Source organism: Colobus angolensis, unplaced genomic scaffold, assembly GCF_000951035.1.
Source record: "Colobus angolensis palliatus isolate OR3802 unplaced genomic scaffold, Cang.pa_1.0 Scaffold151, whole genome shotgun sequence".
NCBI classification, from domain to species: domain Eukaryota; kingdom Metazoa; phylum Chordata; class Mammalia; order Primates; family Cercopithecidae; genus Colobus; species Colobus angolensis.
Genome location: NW_012114611.1, coordinates 1,637,640 through 1,643,860, shown reverse-complemented (window position 1 = coordinate 1,643,860; position 6,221 = coordinate 1,637,640). Strand labels below are relative to the sequence as shown.

General features: G+C 42.0%; 1 protein-coding gene across 1 annotated transcript in view; it reads left to right on the top strand.

The window, feature by feature from the left end:
• Positions 1 to 6,221, top strand: part of SPATS2 (spermatogenesis associated, serine-rich 2) — a 185,234-nt gene that overhangs the window by 833 nt on the left and 178,180 nt on the right. The window contains exon 2 of the mRNA XM_011936178.1: positions 3,846 to 3,908. The gene's annotated coding sequence lies outside the window, so the exon portion shown is untranslated. The remainder of the gene's footprint in view (positions 1 to 3,845; positions 3,909 to 6,221) is intronic.

Sequence of the window (6,221 nt, the reverse complement as noted above, 5' to 3'; positions counted from 1 at the left end):
GTAGTTGTTGGGCCGGGGGGACGGGAAGGAGGGGAATGTGAGCCCTTAGAGACCCGAAGTACCCAGAAGGTGGAAGGTTCCTGGGGTATGTGGGACGGGCGAGACACCCGTGTCCGAGTTGGGGAGTTTCCAGAGGGATAGGCCGGGGAAACAATGGAGAGTGGGGGGGACTCTGGCGTGAGCGTGTGTGGGGTATTGGATTTTAAGAAACAACGAGCGAGATAGAAAAGAATGAAAGAATAGGATCATTTGGGATGAGAAGTACAATGAATTGGGAATGCAGTGGGGATGCGTAAGGTCACCTCCGTGGGTGTCCGAGGTCCTTAGGATTGGGGGCAATAATGAGGTTTGAAAATAAGGGATAGAAGGGCGTTCTTGGAATTGAAGGGGGAGACGGAATGGAAAATAAGGCGGAGAGGCAGAGACATAAAATAGATGGGGTTAGGACTTGGATTAAAACAGAAAGGTAGATTCAGTCAGTTTTGGACTAGAGTGATATTTTTCTCATAATTCATCCAGAATGATTGGGTTCTTTTAGAAAGTGGATCTTTCTCAAGCTTGTCCTCTGCTAAGAAGTACAAGCCGTTCTTTAAATAATTTGATTATCACTTGTCCATTTTATTGATAGAACATGCCTGTGATAGTTACTTCCCCTCTGTTTAGCAGGCTACTGTACGTAATTTACCTATGGTTGATGAAGCAGGAGAGGACAGATCACCAAAAATATCTTGCTTTGAGTTAGGTCAGTGATAATGCAGAGTTCAGTGTTTTGGAGAGAACCAAAAGCTTGCTTGTTTTCAGTTTGACCAAAAGGTGATGGATAAAATTAAGTTATCTGTACTTTGTTAGAATTGCAGTTTCTCACTGAGAAATGTTCATGTACCATCTGCTACTGGTTTTATGTTTGTGGGAGAGAGTTGGGGTTCTGCCTTAAATTATTTCTTGATGTTAACTTCAGATAATCAGGCTGCCTCATACCTTCCAGTTTCAATTAAGGTGATTTGGGAATATTGTGGAAAAGTATCTCTGGGATTATGATCTTTGCATTTCCTTAATACTTGGATTTCCAGACGAAATTTATGATGGTACTAGATAGAAAATTGCTGATTTTGAAATTGTAATGACTGTTGTGTGCTCATAAATAGTCCATGTTAAGCCTTTTATTTGTTGGGCATTACATTTTGCTGACTCATCTAAGATTTTTGGACATTCATCAGTTTGTATTTCTCAGCTAGGTCTTGGATGGTAGCATTTAGGTTACTTTATAAAGGTCCAAAATATGATTTAAATTGTCACTTTTCTTAGATGTTATGAAAATTCAACAAAGCAAGAAGTGAGTGCAGTGTTCTCATTAGTGACAATGTGCCTCTTTTTTTTTTTTTTTTTTTTTGAGGTGGAGTCTTGCTCTGTTGCCCAGGCTAGAGTGCAGTGACATGATCTTGGCTCACTGCAACCTCTTTCTCCTGGGTTCAAGCGACCCCAGCCTCCCGAGTAGCTGGGATTACCACCGCGCCTGGCTAATTTTTGTATTCTTAGTAGAGACAGGGTTTCACCATCTTGGCCAGGCTGGTCTCGAACTTCTGACCTTGTGATCCATCTGCCTTTGCCTCCGAAAGTGTTGGGATTACAGGCGTGAGCCGCTGCGCCCGGCCTCTTTTTTAACTGACCTCTTTCAGTGGGCTAGTCAAGGTGCTAAGATTTTTTTGAATGTATTATGTCATTTAATCCTCACAATTATTTCATATTTTGTAAATTAAGAGGTTACATAATTTACTGAGGCCACAGAGCTAGTAAATAACAAAGCTTGATTCAGACCTAGGTGTATTGGATGCCTTTTTAAAAATCTTCACTGCCTGCTTGCTCTTTCTGCTTCACCCCCATCTTGGTTATAGTAAAGCAGCATGAACTGGTTGAAACTTGGGTCTGGTAACTGTGATTTAGATGAAGATTAAGTGAGTAGGCTGTAGCCTACTCTGTAGAGTTCATTGAAAGTTTACTGCTCCTGTGATTTAACAAAGCTCTGGGATCCTGATAAATAGGGCTAAAAACATCTTTTTGCTAAGGATTTGTTGTGTGACCACACTTAGTTTTCTGTTTAGTCTTGTACTGCTGAGGTACTGTGCATACGTGGCACTCTTACTTGTAGAAGTCAAGACAGCCAGTTGTGGAGCCAAAACCAATTAACTCTGAAAAGCAAATGAAAACTGCTCAGTACTCAGGTGCCCTCCAAGCACCTGTTGAGCCCACAATTGGTACTAGCATTACCTCTAAATATAGATATGATCCTCTTAGAACCCAGGAGTGAAACAGCTAGAACTGAGGGAAACAGCTGCGGCCTGAGGGAGGAGCCACAGGTTATAGCCAAAACATGAGCATAGCCCCTGGAGGCTAATCAGACTAAGACAGGAGGGAATTTTCATTTGTTAAGCATTTATGTATTCAGGCACTGAACTCAGTGTACATTTTTACCTTATCAGTTAGTTGTATTATCCTCATTTTTCAGATGAGGCTCAGAAGGACTAAGAGTAACTTACACAAAGTCACTTTATAATGGCAGTGAAGAAAGTTTGTGTATACTATTCTAAAAATTGCTGCTTTCAGTTTTCCATTGTAGGGTCACCATATTAAAGCTGGGAACTAAAAGTCAGTCTTTCAGATCTACCTGACTTCTCTTATGTGTGTAACTGATTATTTCAGTCTTGCTGCTTTCATTGGAAAGTGGAAGGAAAAGCTTGTATTTTTTGGATGTAATTGTTAGGAAGTACAGTCCATTAATTATATTACCAAATGACCTGTAGAATATAATTCAGCTACCTCAGTTGCTTAGTGTATATCTGCAGCAACATGAAAATAGCATGTCTATCCCTTCTCTTCTGGGATCTTCACTTTCTTTTTTTTTTTTTTTGAAATGGAGTCTCGCTCTGTCCCCCAGGCTGGAGTGCAGTGGCGCGATCTCGGCTCACTGCAAGCTCCGCCTCCCGAGATCATGCCATTCTCCTGCCCACCACCACGCCCGGCTAATTTTTTGTGTGTTTTTAGTAGAGACGAGGTTTCACCGTGGTCTCGATCTCCTGACCTTGTGATCTGCCCACCTCGGCCCCCTAAAGTGCTGGGATTACAGGCATGAGCCACTGCGCCCGGCCAGGGATCTTCACTTTCAACAAAGTCATCTAGACTCTGGAGGATGACAGTGAAGCTTGCCTGTTACAGATTCTTCCACTTTTCTCAATATGTTTTTGCCACAAATGTTTGACGGTTGTTCTTGGTTATTTATTTATTTATTTTTTAGAGACAGGATCTCACTATGTTGCCCAGTTTTGCCTCAAACTCCTGGGCTTAAACGATCTTCCCGCCTCAGCTTCCAGAGTAGCTGGTATTTACTAGTTTGTTTACTCCCCCAAACCCCCTCCCACCTGCCCAGAAAGGATCTCACTCTGTCACCCAGGCTAGAGTGCAGTGGTACAATCATGGCTCACTGTTTGACCACGCCCAGCTAACTTTTGTATTTTTTTGTAGAGTCAGGGTTTCGCTGTGTTGCCCAGGCTGGTCCCCAACTCCTGGTCTCAAGCAATCCACCCTCCTTGGCCTCCCAAAGTGTTGGGATTATAGCATGAGCCACCTCACCTGGCCTTTTTGTTTACTTAAAAAAAATTGCTGTGGTAAACTATATGTAGCAAAACATTTATCATTTTAACCATTTTTAAGTGTATAAATCAGTAGCATTAAGTACATTCACACTGCTGTGCAACCATCACCACCATCCATCTTGGGAACTTTTTTATTTTCCCAGACTGAAGCTCTGCACCTATCAGGCAATAACTCCTTGTTTCTCTTTCTCTACCCAGCTGCTGGCCACTGATATTGTGCTTTCTGTCTCTATGAATGTGACTACCCTGGGTACGTCAGATGTAAGTGGAATCATACAATATTTGCTTTTTTGTGTCTGGTGTGTACCACTTAGCATATCTTCAGAATTCATCCATGTTGTAGCATATGTCAGAATCTCATTTCTTTTTAAGGCTGGATAATATTCCATCGTATGTACACACCACATTTTGTTTATCCATTCATTCTCAATGGACATTTGGGTTGCTTCCACCTTTTGGCTGTTGTGAATAATGGTGCTGTGAATTTTGGTGTACAAATCCACTTGTTTGAGTCCGTCTGTATTGGTCCATTCTCACATTGCTGTAAAGAAATACCTGAGACTGGGTAATTTATAAAGAAAAGAGATTGAATTGGCTCATGGTTCTGCAGGCTGTGCAGGAAACATAGCAGCTTCTGGGGAGGCCCCAGGAAACTTATGATCATGGCAAGAAGCAAAGGGAAAGCGGGCATGTCTAGCTGGCTGGAGCAGGAGGAAGAGAGAGAGGTGGGGGAAGTGCTACACACATTTAAACAACTAGATCTTATGAGAACAACTCTAGGGGGCTGGCACTAACCCATTCATGAGAAACCACCCCAATGTTCCAGTCACCTCCCACCAGGCCCCACCTTCAACACTGGGGATTACAGTTTGACATGAGATTTGGTGGGGACACAGATCCAAACTATATCACCTTCCTTTCATTTTTTTTTTTTCCTTCAATTTACACAGAAGTAGAATTGCTGGATCCTATGGTAATTCTATGTTTAGTTTTTTGAGTAGGCTTGGTTACTTTTATTTTTTATTTTTATTTATTTTATTTTATTTTTCTTATTTGCTTTATAACATGTTTGGGTAAATTTATTTCAAAAATATCATTTTCTGGAGATGTTTTCTCAGGTCCATATTTTGACTCCAAATCTGAATACCATCTGCTTGTTTCTTTCCTTACAACAAGCCAAGGCTCTTTCTCTTGCTCTAGTAACGTAATCACATCTGGCTTAGAAATGGAACTTCCCAGTGAGATCAGGTGGCTGTAGTTCTCCAACATCACGTTCCTGTACAAGGTCCTCTGATCAGGCTACAGGCACTCCCACTCCTCCTGAGAGAAGTCAGTGGCCACATCCCTGAATGTCACTGATCCATGGACCATGTTTCTAGAATTACAAAATTTGGTCAATCTTCCTCGGGCTTCTTCCCCTTGACTTAAGTGTGCAGCAATAACTCTCTCATCCTCCTGGTCCTTTTGGATAATGGTACTACCAGCTATGTCGTCAACCCCTGGAGGCCGGAAGTGGAACTGTTGTATTTTTTATTTATTTTTTTGGAGACAGTCTTGTTCTGTCATTGTGGCTGGAGTGCAGTGGCACGATCTCAGTTCACTGCAACCTCTACCTCCTGGGTTTAAGCAGTTTTCCTGCCTCAGCCTCCAAGTAGCTGAGACTACAGGCATGCACCACCACACCTGGCTAATTTTTGTATTTTTAGTAGAGATGAAGTTTCGCCATTTTGGCCAGGCTGATTTCGAACTCCTGGCCTCAAGTGATTCACCCGCCCTCAGCCACTCAAAGTGCTGAGATTACATGTGTGAACCACCGTGGCCTGCTGAGGCTTGGTTACTTTTAAGTGGTGATTTTATCATAGGCTACCTGAAGGTAGCACTTGATGGTGCTTTCTCTATTGACTTTTTCTGTATTGCTAGCAGGACACTTAGGGTGGAAATGATTCAAAAGGAAATGTTTTACCCAGTTTTCTTGTATCCATTGTGGAAGGAACCATTTGTTACATACAGTTCTTTCCAGTCATGTGCAAATATGGATGATCGTCTTAAGAATGCTATATATGTTATCTGTCAAGATTTTTAGTACACTTTGCTGCCTTTGATTGAAATTTAGGGTACTTTTTTCATTTAAACATGTTTTACATGTATGAGCTGCTGCTTACTGCTTACCTTCTGTATCTTCCTGCATTCAATGAAAAAAAAATTTGGTGTCTGCTGTATGCTTTAAGTACCTGGAATACATAGAATAGAAAGTGAAATTGTTTGAAGTCATTTGGCTCCATTTTCTCTCCCTCCTTATACAGTATGCAAGCTGTAACATAATACCAAATATAATAGGTTGAAAGAGCTGCAGTGAACTGTCTCTTAGGATGAACCTAGCCTCTCATTTCATCTTCTATTTTGTGTGTGTGTGTGTGTGTGTGTGAGATGGAGTTTTGCTTTTGTCGCCCAGGCTGGAGTGTAATGGTGTGATCTCATCTCACCACAACCTCCGCCTCCCAGGTTCAAGCGATTTTCCAGCCTCAGCCTCCCGAGTAGCTGGGATTACAGGCATAAGCTGCTGCAACTGGCCTA